Genomic DNA, 17,525 nt, shown 5'->3' with positions numbered 1-17,525 from the left:
GTCATCAATGTCGGCGTTGACGGGCCCAAGCGAGACGTAAAGCTTTGTGTCATGCAGTCATCAAAGGTGCACGAGTGGGCCTTCGGCTTAGAAAGCCCATATCAATTATGTTTCGTTGAATGTTTCGCATTCGGACACTTGCGGATGGCCCAGTATAGAAATCTGTAGTAATTTGTGGAGGGGTTGCACTTATGTCACTTTGAACTATTCTCTTCAGTCGTCGTTGTTCCCGTTTTTGCAGGATCTTTTTTCCGCCTCAGCGATGTGAGAGATTTGATGTTTTACCGGATTCCCGACATTCACGATACACTCTTGAAATGGTCGTACGGGAATATCACCACTTCACGCTATCTCGGAGATGGTGTTTCCCATCACACGTGCGCCGACTATAACACCACTTTCAAAGTCACTTACATTCTGATAACCTGCCATTGTAGCAGCGGTAATTGATCTAACAAATGCGCCAGACACTTGTCTTATGTAGGCTTTGTCGGCCGCGCGGAGTTTGAGGCGCCCTGTCACTGATTGCGCGGCCCCTCCCTTCGGAGGTTCGACTCCTCCCTCGGGTATGGGAGTGTGAGTGTTGTTCCTAGCATAGGTTAGTTTAAGTAGTGTGTTAGTCTAGGGACCGATGACCTCAGCAGTTTGGTCCCTTAGAAATTCACACACATTTGAACATTTAGGCTTTGCCCACCGCAACGCCACATCCTGCCTGTTTATATATCTCTGTATTTGAATACGCATGCCTATACCAGTTTCTTTTGCCCTTCAGTGTACAATATTTTCACATAAAAGAAGACAGCAAAGATTGCTAAACCTTATATCACTGTACTTGTCTCCCCAAAGCTCTTCGAAGTAACCAATGCAGTATTTTGTCGAAAGCGAAAGTATCTAATCATGCCGGTATCTTTTACTAGAATACTTTGAACAGTTTCCGACTGACACCAAACTTCATGAAAGTGAGGGGTGAGCAGTTCTAAGTATCAGATCATACAGGAACCGCCACAGACAATGCATTGTATTTCAACGGGGTGACAGTTGGATTTTTCATGTGTTGTCTGTGTGGTGCTAAGATCATTTTGATAATCTATGACAAGCAGGAAATGTCCAAATATTTTAAGAAAAATAAATCCATGTAAAACGCGTTTGAAAAGCGATGAGATGCTGAAAGCTGGTTTTCCTTCCTTACACGAGAATCACGTTACTGTGGTAACACACAGGCGCACAGGGTCACTATTACTATCAGGACACCACTACATTCTTCTTTCCTATGACTGATTTTGAGATCTGCATGCGCTCTGTAATTACATGATGGTTGTGATTGTTTTCCGAGTAGGTGGTCTCTAACTCTGTTCAGTACAGTTATGTTACTCCTATGATCCCTCTTTCTCTAATTTTAGATAAATGTACTTGTTTGTCATGGCAGAACATATTTCAGTAAATGTCACATACAGTTATTTCATTCAGAGTTTTCATGTTTTGCGGTTAAATCATGCAGAAGCAGTATCAAAATCTTGTGTTATACACGTTTACCTTTCTATAGTAAATTAGGATACAGACAACGAAAACTAGTAGTGTTTCAGATGTGCCACGGAAATCGTGCAAATTTTAATCTGACTCTTGAACGTTTCTTTTATTTCCGTAACCTCCTCTGTAAGATATAGATTGGACAACAGTGGTGAAATATTACGTCCTGTACTGCAGCCACTTTAATACGAACACTTCCTTCTTATTGCCCCATCTTTGGTTCGGTACGTAAGGTACAGGTTGTTACCCGTCTTTCCCTAAAGATTCCTCGTAATTTCGATAGAATTTCGAACATCTTGCGCATTTTACATTGTCAAAGGCGTTTTCTAAGACCTGGAATCCGAAGAACGTGTCGTGGTTTTTCTTAAGACTTTGTTACGTGACCTGTCGCAATGTCAGAACTGCATTTCTTGTACGTTTATCTTTCCTACGACCAAACTGATCATCATATAACATATCATCAATTTTCTTTTCCATTATTCTTTGTCAGCAGCATGGATGCAAGAGCTGTTATGAAAATTATACGATATTTTCGCACTATCATCTCATGACATGTGTGGATGGTACGAATATATCTCCCGTCTCAGATACTCGACAAATTAACTTGAATAGACACTAGATTGCTAATGCTCCCAATGATTTTGGTAATTAGGAAGGAATATTATCGATTTCCTCTGCCTTACGCAATCTCAAATCTTCGAAATTTTTGCAACTGTATACTAATTCCACCTATCTGCTCTTCCTCTGGTTAATGGACTGGAGCTCTTAATGTTAACTACTATGGTTTTCTTTTTCACCGGGGACTCTTTTGCTCTTCTATATGCTAGAACTGTCCATCCGCTAACCTTTTCAATTTCCTCTCGTTTATCCTATCAGCATTTCACTTTCACTTCCCCACACTTAATATTTATTTCATCGGCAAGTGCGATCCATAGCTGTATGCCTGTCTTCAATCGAAGTCTCCTTTCTGTTACCCAACGTGTCTTCGCAGTTACCTTCTTCCGACCTATGCTTGTCTGTCCGACTTTTGTGACTAGCCTTTTTAGATACGTCTTCTCTCTGCTACTCAACTGCCTATTGTGGTGCTCATTACCGCTGTACCTACAGCCTTAGAGAACTTTTAAACATATCTCATCATTTCCAGTACTTCAGTACCACACTTCCTTCCAAAATAATTTTTCAGGACGATTTTCTTCAGATCAGGTTTCATCATAACTAAACTGTGATCTGATGCTATATTTGCTCTTGTGTTCAACCCATTATCCGACTTTGGAATCTCTGTCTCACCGTGAAGTAATCCTGCTGGAATCTTCTTGTATCTCTAAACCGTTCGAAAGTATACCTCCCCCACTTGTGCCGTTTGAACTACTTAGTCTGTTATTGCTAGTTAAAATTTATTTCAAAACATTATTTGTCTTACTCGTCTCACCTTCCAACTACCGCGCCCATATTCGTCTACATCTTTCATCTCTTCCTTCCCATACCACCGCATTCCAGTCCCCATCGTTTTCATTTTGTCATCGTCTTTGCATGCTGTATTATTGTTCAATATTATCATATAATTTCTCTATCTCTTCGTGTTCCGCTTTTGACGTCCACTGGTAAATCTGAACTACTGTCACTAGTGCTAGTTTGATGTTGATTTTGCTGTTAAGAGGAACTCACCCTCTGACCTACCTTGCTACTCTTAACGAAAGCTACTCCTATTTTTGATTTTATAATCGTCTGGCTACAGAAACTTACCTCCATTCCATTTCACACATTACATATTTAAGGAGCCTTTGTACTTCCCTTTTCAGGATTCCTACCTCCTCCACCACATTCAGACTTCTAACTTCCTACACCCCGGTTAGTAGAATGTTACTCCCTCGTTGATTATGTAGTGTTGTTGACAGTCCTCTGACGGATTTTCGAATGGCACACTAATCCTGAATCTTTTGCCAATGGCGAGATCATCATCACACTTTTATCAATAATGGGCCGTAAGCCTTGTGGATACACATAATTTGTCTTTAGTGCAGCAGTTTCCATTGCCATCTGCATCCTCATGCTTCAGATAATTGATTGTTCCTACTATTGAGGGCTGTTTCCCGCTCCAGGGGCAATAAGGTTCACCGATGCTGTGTCCACTTCTTCACCCTCTTTTATCAGGACGCTGACATAAACGGAAGTCTCCGGCCGCCATTGTAAGTATTTTTATTCAAAATTAAGCAGTGCCTGATTTCGAATACGTGACCCAGGAAGTTTGGGTGACTACCCATAATGTTACTCCCAGATCAGGTGCCACGGCCTCATGGTCTTGTGATCTTAAACTATAACTCATCAAGCCTTAGCTGCTTCTTGATGACACGTTCGTCATCTGCCGCTCGGACGTGCAGTACACGACTAGTTCCAGGAATATGTGAGCTGCATAAGTAGCCATATCCTTTTCAATGTGAAAGTCTTCGTCCGCCCAAGGCGTAATGGATCCCTTGAGCACAGCGTGTGTCAAATATCGACAAACAGAAATCTGTCCTTGCACGCCACAGCCGGAATCACCTGTCTCAAAAGTGCTTTGTTACATAAATTAGGGTTCATCGTGCCAGGTCCATATCGGAAGCAATTTACCTGCCACATGAGCTGAGATACTTACGCAAGGTCTTTATAAACAACAATTATGTCGATCGACAAACATATCTAGACATTTCAAGTAAGAAATACAGAACACAGATGAAGATCTGTCATTCTATGTCTCCGTGTTGAGGAAGGCTATGTCCGTTCAGAAGAGTCACAAATTAGATCGGTCATCCAGTCTTCGCCGGAAGTCCGTGTGTATGTGTGTGTGCGTATGGTTGCTTGCGTGCCTGCGGTTTATGGACGCTGAACTGCGATGTTATCAGAGGACGTTCGGACTTTACTACGAACGAATGTGGCAAAAGTGTGTTAGTTTGATAAAACAAGTAACAGTCAATCTGGCAAGATAAGCCTTACTCACTGCCTACATCACTCAAGGTTAACCGCACACTCATAATACCTCACATATTTTAAGCAGCTCAATGTTAGTGAATTGTTCTAAGACTGGCAATTAAAACACGAGAAGTACAAGAGAAAAACTAAAATATTGGAATGTGGAAATGTAACTTCAAAAAACAAAAAACATTAATGCGCCAGCCGTCTTGATAATGCATTGACAATTTCTCCGTCAAATATTGAAGAACAAAATGCACATTTTGAAAAACGATAAAATACGTGTCACATACGTCTGATTGTCAGTTGAAAATAGAGTGCAAATCTGTCGGTACATCTGCCTCTTATCTTAATAAAAGACACATCCGACTAAAATGTGGTGCTCTACGATCCACACACCTGAACCACCATACACAAGAAGATCCTCTGGAGCAAGAAGCCATACGTCAAAGGGCTGCATCCTATGCCAAGACGAGTGAGAGGAATCTCATTCCGCTTGCGTGGCTGGAAGGAGGTACCCGATGGCCGCTGTGTTGACCGTACATGGAACAGTTTCCTGTCCGTCTCTTTCAAAATTGGCTCTGAGCACTATGGGACTTAACATCTGTGGTCATCAGTCCCCTAGAACTTAGAACTACTTAAACCTAACTAACCTAAGGACATCACACACATCCATGCCCGAGGCAGGATTCGAACCTGCGACCGTAGCAGTCCCGCGGTTCCGGACTGAGCGCCTAGAACCGCCAGACCACAGCGGCCGGCCCGTCTCTTTCAGACACATTTCTCCCCATCTACTCATAACTCTGTACTTGATCACTGAGATGATAGATGTAGGTGAATGGTACAATGAACTTTCTGATTACCATGGCATGCCTTTATGGTTGCTGCATCTGCCAATTCGTTTCCGTTGATACAGTTAAGGACACACAGCGATTCGGAATAGACGAGGAATTTAGCAGTCGCAATGTATCGCACCTGCTTTAGTGTCTCAGGTTCGCCTTTAATCTAGGATCGAGCCCAGTGAGTTCTTGATGTAACCATATCTTGAGTACACAGTCAAAGAAAACAACACAGCAGGCAACAAAGTCCCGCTGTATATACATCCATGTGTGAACACAGCTATATAGATGTGATACTCATTTAAAATATCTTATTAAAATCATTTGTGTGAGTGCAACCTGTCCTGTACTGCAATAAATCTAACATTACTCTGTGCCCCTGTAGTAACCAGCGTGGCATGCAGCTCCAATTCAGAATTTCGATTTGAACTTGCCTCACACAAAGTGGCTCCAGTGCACGCCTCATGAAGATACCAAATGACTCTGCTTCTCATGGACGACTGGAGAAAATATGTTCCGTAGCTGGAAGAGGCACGACTTGGTATTCTGGTGAATTTTCATGGTGTGTTACTCTTCCTCAGTACCATCGATCTGTGACTGATTTGTTTTAACTATATCCCATTTCGAGACATACTTGTTTACAAATAATACTGAATTGTGGTTGTACTGGCTTAATGTCTTAATACGGAATAAAAATAATCTGGAAGACCCCACAGTTCGAGACATTTGTTTACAGATGATAATGAACAATGTAGTAATGGCACAAATGACTTAAGTGGGAACAATACGAAAAAAACATACACTATTTAAAAGTTGCGCTAACTCCACAATTTTGTAGATACGGAATGAAATTTTGTACCATGATTTAAATTAAATTAACAAATTTACAGTTAATTCTCTCGTATTATATGCGTTTAACTTTTTATGGAACTTAAAACTTTCATTTTCAAAAAATAATATATGTACCTTTATCCTCAGAGACTATTCAAGCATTTTCTGCAAAATATTCTCTATTCAATCGCTTTGCATATAATAAGCTTCACTCATCAAGTTTTTGACTATTTCTAAAAAGAGAATTTTAATTATAATTTTGTAAGAACAATATCCGCCCCCCCCCCCCCCCCCTCATGAATCATGGATCTTGCCCTTTGCTGGGGAGGCTTGCGCCCCTCAGCGATACAAGTAGCCGTACAGTAAGAGCAACTACAACGGAGGGGTATCTGTTGGATGGTTCCAGCAGAGGGGCATCAGCATTTTCAGTAGTTGCAGGAGAAACAGTTTCGATGATTGCCTGTCTGGCCCTGTAACACAAACCAAAAGAGTCTTGCTGTGCTCGTACTGCGAATGGCTGAAAGCAAGGGGAACTACAGCCGTATATTTTCCCAAGGGCATGCTGCTTTACTGTATGGTTAAATGATGATGGCATCCTCTTGAGTAAAATATTCCGGAGGTAAAATAGTCCCACACTCGGACATCCGGGCGGGGACTACCCAGGAGGACGTCGATACCAGGAGAAACAAAACTGGAGTTCTACGGTTCGGAGCGTTGAATGTCAGATCCCTTAATTGGGCCGGTAGGTTAGAAAGTTTAAAAAGGGGAATGGATAGGTTAAAGTGATGTATAATGGAAATTAGTGAAGTTAGGCGGAGGAGGAACAAGACTTCTGGTCAGAGGAATACAGGATTAGGTCGTGAGTCTGGAAGACCAAAAATCTTGAAACTGCCTGGAGATGATGTGGTCGTTACCGCAGGTTTCTCGAATCTAATATTTCACCTGCCATTTGACGTGTTGTGTGACCCAATTTTTCACTAAAATTGCGGGAACAGTTGCGTTCTTGCAAAGCTGGAATCACATGTTGTACAAGGAGCTCCTCATAACATATAGATGTACATGTAACAGGCTCGCGAGATGCCATCTCCTCGAAGAGAAACAGAGCGAGAATAAAGGAACTTGTGAAACCATACATTTAGATAAGCTGGGTGCAGAACATGTTGTGGAGTGAAATTCTATATCTGACAGTTCTGTGCATTCACGGCACTATGCAGAGCATAACATGACTCGCGCGTGCAGAGAATATTCCCCGGCCACTTGTCATCCATTTTCATTAGTTGTAAGAAATTAAATGCAAAGTAACGGAGTTTTAGCCTAACTTTGGGTTTCGTTTGGTGTACGTTTTGTGTCTTTTAGGGATTGCAGTGTAAAAAGCGCAGAAAAATCTTTTGAACTGTTGAGCAGGGGATGGATATTTCCCGTTGAGCACAGCCTGCAGAATTTCAGGCATGGGCTGCACAGTCAGCTATAGATACAGCAACTTCATCAGTGACTACCATGAGAACTTACGCCACCCTCTCCCTGCTGCACCACGTAGTTTACCTGTTTCTTTAGATATATAGATGTTTAGTGGCATCGATCCTCTTCGCAGCTGTTTCCGACAGCGACACTCCGCAATGCAGCGCTGTCATTGCTGCCGTTATTGATAAAATAACGTTACCAGCAGAGCACGACTTTTCTTATCATTATCCGTTGTTTTTCGTTCATAAATCTTCAACCTCCTTAACCTATTGCACTAGCAGTCAGTTCACAAAAGAAATCAACGCATGTTGCCATGTGACAAACAGCATACTGGCCTCAAAATAGGAAACATTTCACATTCTGAGTGCTTACAGCGCCATATTTTCAGCTGGTGGCAGAAAGTGGAAATTTTTTTTTCAGCATACCCCACGACCACACTGATTTATGAACATAACTACGATGTTTCATAGTCCTCCGATGTGTACAGCCCACTCTTCAGCACTCGGAACACTGTTAGTTTAATTATAACGACCCAGTATGTCGATGTCTATACTGAACAACTCAACCAAAGCGTCTGGCATGCGGTACTTGTGGAACCACCATCAATGTCCCCCTTTCACCAGTACGTGTTAATCACATGTATCTTTAGGTTTCAGAAGAAGACTGCAAGACCTGCAGAAAATAAACACCTATCAGAGTACAGAGGATATCTCTAATTATTTAACTCACATCAAGGATGCTCAATACAGGCACTGGTTTCTAATCAGCAGACGACATAAGTGCGTGTAATTCATTGAATTGACTGCCACCAGCCGGCTGTTATGGCCGAGCGGTTCTAGGCGCTTCAGTCCGGAGCCGCACTGCTGCTACGGTCGCAGGTTAGAATCCTGCCTCGGGCATGGATGTGTGTGATGTCCTTAGGTTAGCTAGGTTAAAGTAGTTCTAGGTCTAGGCGACTGATGACCTCAGATGTTACGTCCCATAGTGCTCGGAGACATTTGAACAATTTAGACTGCCACGAATCACCCGGCAAGGCGCTACAGCGCTTCAATTCGGAAATTTATTCATTACGTTGCTGTCTGCCGGCGCGAACTATTTCGACGCGACAGTAGGAAAAAGATGATACACTACTGGCCATTAAAATTGCCACACCAAGAAGAAATGCAGATGATAAACGGATATTCATTGGACAAATAGATTATTCTAGAACTGACATGTGATTATATTTTCACGAAATTTGGGTGCTTAGATCCTAGGAAATCAGTACCCAGAACAACCACTTCCGGCCGTAATAACGGCCTTGATATGCCTGAGCATTTAGTCAAACGGAGCTTGGATGGCGTGTGCAGATACAGCAGCCCATGCAGCTTCAACACGATACCACAGTTCATCAACAGCAGTGACTGGCGTATTGTGACGAGCCAGTTGCTCGGCCTCCATTGACCAGACGTTTTCAATTGGTGAGAGATCTGGCGAATGTCCAGGGCTGCAGTCGAACATTTTATATATCCAGAAAGGCCCGTACAGGACCTGCAACATGCGATCGTGCATGATCCTGCTGAAATGTAGGGTTTCGCAGGGATCTAATAAAAGGTAGAGCCACGGGTTGTATCTCATCTGAAATGTAACGTCCACTGTTCAAAGTGCCGTCATTGTGAACAAGAGGTGACCGAGGCGTGTAACCAATGGCACCCCATACCATTACGCCAGGTGATACGCCAGTACGGCGATGACGAATACATGCTGCCAATGTACGTTCACCGCGATGTCGCCAAACACGGATGCGACCATCATGATGCTGTATACATAGCCTGCATTCATCCGAAATAATGACGTTTCGCCATTCGTGCACCCAGGTTCGTCGTTTAGTACACCATCGCAGGCGCTCCTGTCTGTGATGCAGCGTCAAGGGTAACCGCAGCCATGGTCTCCGAGGTGATAGTCCATGCTGCTGCAAACTTCGTCGAACTGTTCGCGCAGATTGTTGTTGTCTTGAAAACGTCCCCATCTGTTGACTCAGGGATCGAGATGTGGCTGCACGATCCGTTACAGCCATGCGGATAAGATGCCTGTCGTCTCGACTGCTAGTGATACGAGGCCGTTGGGATCCAGCACGGCGTTCCGATACGATAAACCGAAATCGCGACGGGCTACAATCCGACCTTTATCAAAGTCGGAAACGTGATGGTACTGATTTCTCCTCCTTACACGCGGCATCACAACAACGTTTCACCAGGCAACGCCGGTCAACTGCTGTTTGAGTATGAGAAATCGGTTGGAAAAATTTGCTCACGTCAGCACGTTGTAGGTGTCGCCACTTGCTCTAACCCTGTGTGAATGCTCTGAAAAGCTTATCATTTGCACATCACAGCATCTTCTTCCTGTCGGTTAAATTTCGCGTCTGTAGCACGTCATCTTCGTGGTGTAGCAATTTTAATGGCCATTAGTGTATATCTGCATATTACGAAACACCTCGCGTCTGCTGCAGCTACGTCACAGCTCACACCACTAATATAAATTTGGAGAGGTGCTCTATCCGCTGATATGTGTCATGCTTGTGTAAATCTCATTGTTCTCGTGCAGTTGTCTCGTGAAGTACAGGAAGTACAGGTGAAACACCGTGCACGGTTATTGAGAGGGAGAACGCAGTCTCAGCTGATAATCTTCGCTGCTTTGCTCTGTCCTCGATCCCTTTACGCTGATTCACACTGACAATGCGCTTACATATTCAAAACAGCCGCAGCAGGACGCTGTCTACGTCATAAGGGCAAACGGGAAGGGGTGCGGGTGGTAACGGGATTTGGGCTGTGTGGGGGCGTGGCGCAGCTGTCAGCGTGGCGACCCGCCGGCTAAGCGCCGCCTAATCCCCGCAGGACGCTAATTACTGTCCGCGGGCCGCGGGTAAACCGGCGCAGCGCCGCGGCGTGCCTCTCTAATCCGGGGCCGGGTGTGCGCCAGGGCTGCGCCGCGACCCAAGCCTGTGTCCGCGGGCCGCCCTGTGCGTCCGCCTGCACAGCCGTGATTAGAAACCCCACAGTTCCCAGCGGCGCGCGGCGTCTTCCCCTTGCACGTACTTATTGTTGCGCTACACAAAGCACAGTAGCTGCTCTGCAGTAGTGAAGGAACTCGCTAAGTGACTCCTACGGCGTCATACGACGACTTTTTTGAACTGTACTGAATTTTCTAATGTTGAGCTATCACAAGGGGCGATCTCATTTACTTGGTAAAAACTTTGTAAAGTCGAGGTAGCATAGAAATTTCTTTATTTACTAACAACCAATTTCGAGAAGTACTCACAAATTTTTATTATGAAATTTGTTTAAATGAACACAATTTATAAGAAAAATTATTGATCACCTGAAGATATCAGAAAAGTTTGACGAAACATGTTGTTTCTAAATAAATAAATTTTCATGTGATCTTGGATTTTGAATTATAGCCGACGTAGCGCTGCCATCTTTGTTTCGTTCACGCACTCTGACGTTACCTTGGGCAGTCATAAACTTTTAATAATATCCTTAACACAATTAACCTGTCGCATTGTGGCTGGTGGTGACATTACCCCTTGTCCTTATACCCACGAACCGATGCGGGATTTTTCCAGCGATAGGTGACACTGCAAACCGTTGTTGTGGAAGTCATCAGTTTGCCTGCTCTAGACACGTTTCACCTTGAAAATCACCTCGTCGACACTGTGCAAGTGACTGCCACATACTGATTACCTTATCCAGCAAGATAGCAGAGGCGCCTCAAAATAAAAAAGAATTGCGAGGTTCCTTAAACAAGTATTAGACCACATTTCCTTCTCTTCCATTTTTGGTTGGGTGATCACCACGATAAAATAAGGGAAATCAGAGCTCGTACGGAAAGGCGTTCATTCTTTCCGCGCGCTATACCAGATTGGAGTAATAGAGAATTGTGAAGGTGGTTCGATGAACCCTCTGCCAGGCACTTAAACGTGATTTGCAGAGTATCCATGTAGATGTAGATGTAGATGAAGTTCCGGTACGTGGCGACGCTATACTTTGCCTTCCAAAGGGCGTCTGTAACAGAGGTGTGTTCTAAGTGGAGAGCTGTCATTGAACATATTTTGATGAAAAACCGGAGCATGGTAGATACTCATAGGCGATAGCAGAATATCTACTGGGACCTGGTAGCGAACAAAAACACTGTCGGTTGTTGGACGAGGCCTCTGTCTTTACCGTAACAAGGTCGAGCAAACGTGTCAGATTTCCTGCATGCTGGCCGGCCGCAAATAGCTCTGACTTCGGCAATGTTGCACACTTCATTAGACACCCTCATCCATCCTGCAGCCAAGGTCTACCACCTTCCGATCGAAGTCTGTCTGGCCCATTGAAGGATGCACTCCATGGGAAGCAGTACGTTGATGATGGGGAGGTCACTGAAGCAGCAAGAAGTCGGCTCTGACGTCGAGCAGTAGAGTGGTGCCATGCGGGCATACAGGACCCCGCTGTAAGATAGCGTAAGGCCATCGCATTGTACAGAGACTGTGTTGAGAAACAGTAATTTGTAGCCAAAGAGTGGGGAATGATATAGTATACTAGAAAGCTGAATGATTTCATTCTGTTTTCAGGATGTGTTACTTATTGATTGCTCCACGTATGTGTTGAAGATGAGAAAGAGCTTTCATAGCAGATTATGAGTCTCACTATATAACACCTGTCTTGTGCGAGAACGAAATTATTGAGACCTACACAGTTGTACAAAATACTGAATAATTACGTGTTCTCAGTACTCGGAAAGTAAAATCAAAATATTTTCGTACAGACAATTGTGTAGAAATATAGAAAGGTGGTGATCCGAAACAAATATTTGACATGCCACTACAGGAACAAGAAAAGTTGAGACTCAATCAGTAATTGCGTCATTAAACGGTAATATCTCCCCGAGGAATATCGAGTAGGATTATGGGGACCACTAAACTCTGCATTCGTTTCGTACTTAGTCAACAGCGCTATGAGTGTTTCAAGTATGATCGATTTCCTGATATCCTGAAAATTTCTTCGGTATTCAGCCGGGTAGCGGCGTCCTTGCGCGATACTTCGGCAGGCCGACCTCTTGCCATCTTCGGGCGTTCTTGTTGTCTGATTGATCTCTGATGGATGCCGACTTTATATAATCTCCATCCCTCTCCCTGAGCCTCCGTCTAGGCGCTTCCAAGCTGTCCGCAGCCGGTGGTGGGGGAGGGCGGCGCTGGGTGGTGGGGGAAGCGCGGCGCCCCGTGACAGATCATGGGGCGCAGCCCTTCCGCAGCTACGGCCGCATGCGGAACTCGGTCGTCGTGGTGACAATGCTTCCTCTTCTTCAGGTGTCCTGACAGGAGCGGATTTCTGTGTAGACGGTCGCTGTGCTTTAATCATACTCAGAGCTGGATCCCAAGCTTTGCTTAGCTAGAAACCGTTGTCTTTTTTTATTAGTTCACCATGCAGCCGGATCTCCACTGCCTCTTTGAGGCTACAGTCCCAGAAGGTGTTCGATTGCTCTAACACCTTTGTGCCACCGTAGTTCATGCTATGTCCATGTGAGCTGCAGTGCTCTGCCACGACGGAATTGCTCGGCTGTGCGTTGTCTGTGTGGCGTTTATGTTCACTACATCTTTCCTGTACTGTCCGGATGGTCTGGCCTATATACATTTTCCCGCACTGGCAACGTTGCTGTAAACTCCTGGTTCCCGTAGTCCTAAGTCGTCCTTAACTGGTCTAATAATGTTTTCTTTTTGGATGGAGGGTGTAACATTATACACTCCTGGAAATTGAAATAAGAACACCGTGAATTCGTTGTCCCAGGAAGGGGAAACTTTATTGACACATTCCTGGGGTCAGATACATCACATGATCACACTGACAGAACCACAGGCACATAGACACAGGCAACAGAGCATGCACAATGTCGGCACTAGTACAGTGTATATCCACCTTTCGCAGCAATGGAGGCTGCTATTCTCCCATGGAGACGATCGTAGAGATGCTGGATGTAGTCCTGTGGAACGGCTTGCCATGCCATTTCCACCTGGCGCCTCAGTTGGACCACCGTTCGTGCTGGACGTGCAGACCGCGTGAGACGACGCTTCATCCAGTCCCAAACATGCTCAATGGGGGACAGATCCGGAGATCTTGCTGGCCAGGGTAGTTGACTTACACCTTCTAGAGCAAGTTGGGTGGCACGGGATACATGCGGACGTGCATTGTCCTGTTGGAACAGCTAGTTCCCTTGCCGGTCTAGGAATGGTAGAACGATGGGTTCGATGACGGTTTGGATGTACCGTGCACTATTCAGTGTCCCCTCGACGATCACCAGTGGTGTACGGCCAGTGTAGGAGATCGCTACCCACACCATGATGCCGGGTGTTGGCCCTGTGTGCCTCGGTCGTATGTTGTCCTGATTGTGGCGCTCACCTGCACGGCGCCAAACACGCATACGACCATCATTGGCACCAAGGCAGAAGCGACTCTCATCGCTGAAGACGACACGTCTCCATTCGTCCCTCCATTCACGCCTGTCGCGACACCACTGGAGGCGGGCTGCACGATGTTGGGGCGTGAGCGGAAGACGGCCTAACGGTGTGCGGGACCGTAGCCCAGCTTCATGGAGACGGTTGCGAATGGTCCTCGCCGATACCCCAGGAGCAACAGTGTCCCTAATTTGCTGGGAAGTGGCGGTGCGGTCCCCTACGGCACTGCGTAGGATCCTACGGTCTTGGCGTGCATCCGTGCGTCGCTGCGGTCCGGTCCCAGGTCGACGGGCACGTGCACCTTCCGCCGACCACTGGCGACAACATCGATGTACTGTGGAGACCTCACGCCCCACGTGTTGAGCAATTCGGCGGTACATCCACCCGGCCTCCCGCATGCCCACTATACGCCCTCGCTCAAAGTCCGTCAACTGCACATACGGTTCACGGTTCACGTCCACGCTGTCGCGGCATGCTACCAGTGTTAAAGACTGCGATGGAGCTCCGTATGCCACGGCAAACTGGCTGACACTGACGGCGGCGGTGCACAAATGCTGCGCAGCTAGCGCCATTCGACGGCCAACACCGCGGTTCCTGGTGTGTCCGCTGTGCCGTGCGTGTGATCATTGCTTGTACAGCCCTCTCGCAGTGTCCGGAGCAAGTATGGTGGGTCTGACACACCGGTGTCAATGTGTTCTTTTTTCCATTTCCAGGAGTGTAGTTTATGAGTATTCTGCCGATCTTTGCCGATGTGTTCCCGACATATGGGATGATCGCTGTCACTCCGGTCAGGACACCAGAAGAAGAAGAAGCATTGTCACCAAGCCGTAGCCGCGGAAGGACTGCGGCCCATGATCTGTCGCGGGGCGCTGCGCTTCCCCCACCACCCAGCGACGCCGTTCCCCCACCACTGGCTGCGGACCACTCGAAAGCGCCCAGACGGTGGCTGCGGGAGAGGGGTAGAGATTATATAAAGTCGACTTCTATCAGAGATCAATCAGACACCATGAACGCCTGAAGATGGCAAAAAGTCGGCTTGCCGAAATATCGCGCCTTTTGGACGACGCTACCCGGCTGAATACCCGAGAAATTTTCAAGATTTCTGTACGCAGGGAAAACCTCAGATCACAGTTTCCTGATAGATAGAAATACTCGTTCATGAAATCACTTTATAAAGAGAGTGAAAGAGGCAATGTAGTCACCAGCAAATTCTTTGTTCCGATCATTATAAAAAAAAAATTCCAAGTTACAGTATTGTCAAGTGAGATTGTTCTGACTTCATAGTACACATAATATGGTGTCAGAATCTAAATTTGGCTTCAGGACAAAAGTAATAACTATCGCATAAGGACAGTAGAGTTTTTCCTCGATGTGATAAAAACATTTGATTTGGTGATTTTTTTTGTGACATTTTTGCATGAGTTGAAACACTACGGGATTAGAGAAAATGTTCAACAATCTTTCACTTGATACCTGGAATGTAGGGAGGAGAAGGTTGTCTTCCAGTATTATGTACAGGGAAGAGATTTGAATCTGTGATTATGAAAAAGGGGGAGGGGGAGAGCAGGCTGCAACAGCATTCTTCTCTGGGAGCGTTGCTTTTCCTTATATGCATCAGTGATTTGATACTAAACACGACGGATGACTAACAAAATTTTTCTTAGCCGATGAAAAAAGTGTAATTGTGAAAGACACGGAATGTAGTAAAAATTATGTACCAACTGGGTGGTGGTGGTAAGTTCCTATGGGACCAAACTGCTAAGGTCATCGGTTCATAGGCTTACACACAATTTAAGCTATCTTAAACTAACGTGTGCTAGGGACAATATACACACCTGAGCCCGAGGGAGGACGAGAACCTCCGACAGGGAGAGCCGAGGAGATACCCCTCACAGCCTACCGAAAAGGAAAGAGGTAACGTCAGCAAATGGCATTCGGAGGAAAGATGAATGAGTAACTGTAAGAAAACGCAATGCGTAAAATTTCTGACACAGAACTCTTTGCCGGACGTTGTGGCCGAGCGGTTCTAGTCCCTTCAGTCGGGAACGGCGCAACCGCTACGGTATTAGGTTCGAATCCGGCCTCGGGCATAGATGAGTGTGATGTCCTTAGGTTAGTTAGTTTTAAGTCGTTATATGTTCCACGGGAGTGATGACTTTAGATGTTAAGTCCCATAGCGCTCAGAGCCATTTGAACCATTTGAATAGAACTCTGTACCCAAGTGCAGTTTTCTTGACCGGAGGTGAAACAGGCAGTTAAGTCGATCATTTTCAGTTCTTAGGAATGAGGGTAGTTTCAGTGCAGTTCAGTGCAACGAATATCACGTTCAAGATTTTGTACAAGTATTGAATGCTGCTAGCTTCACTATGAGAATGGTCACCGCTCTCCCTGACACTGAAACACTAAGGCTTTTACATACTCACGTAATTTTCACTCTTTATTTAGTGTGGTGTTATATTTCGAAGCCACTCCCGGCACTCAGGGAGATGTTCTTAGCCCGGATCAGGCGGTCAGACGAACAACTGATGTCAGTTCAAAGACTAGATGTAAGCCGTTGTTTAGGCGTCTCACAATTCTAGCTCGGTCACCCTTGTGCATAGTTTCCGTCATGGAATTTATTGTTGCCACCTACAGAAGAAACGGTGAAGACTTATCTGAAAATAGGTATGCGCTTAGATAAGACATCCATAAAGATTATACAGAAAGGCATGCACTATTCAGCAGATTTCATTTTTAATATTCTTCTAGCACAATTAGAAAGAAAATTAAATTATAAGTCTCAGATATTTACATAGAAGCTGAAAATAAGCGTAGATCTGTAGTTAACCTGCCCAGATCGCATAAACGTTATACAGCAAGCGGAGAATGATTTTGTTGAACACAGAGTTTGTATGGCGCGTTTCGGAATGATTTCCGTCTTCGTAAATACAAGTGCAAAGGTAACACAAGGACGAGAGCGTTTACTTCAGTGTACGTAACATGAGACGACCTAGTTGAAAGGTTTCCTTGCGGCATATTCATTCTATTGTGTACAGGAGCCCCTCGCAGTAGTTGAGGAGTGTTTATCCGAACATTAACTTTTTTGTGTGTAGTTAAATTCTGGAATATTTGATTATAAATTTTCTAATCTGCAATATTTAAACTGCTTTTGGGTTCGTTATGTAAACAAATAATTCGAAAATAATGAATACGTTTATATAATAAAAATGGGTGTACGTTTATATGTATATATATATGCCACATCTCCTCCTAAACCAATCGACCGATTTCAACCAAATTTGGTACACTTATCACTTAGTGTCAGGAAGCAATGGCTGTGAGTGTAAGAAACACGTACCTATTTAATGGAAAGGGTTGCGGGTGAAAATGTAGTGTAGCTCACGACTTTATTCGTTGAGTATTTTAGAATGAGAGCATGTGGTGACTTGCAACAAACTTAACACATAATT

This window comes from Schistocerca nitens, chromosome 8 (genome assembly GCF_023898315.1).
Source record: "Schistocerca nitens isolate TAMUIC-IGC-003100 chromosome 8, iqSchNite1.1, whole genome shotgun sequence".
Lineage (NCBI taxonomy): Eukaryota > Metazoa > Arthropoda > Insecta > Orthoptera > Acrididae > Schistocerca > Schistocerca nitens.
Note: the sequence above shows the minus strand (reverse complement) of the source record.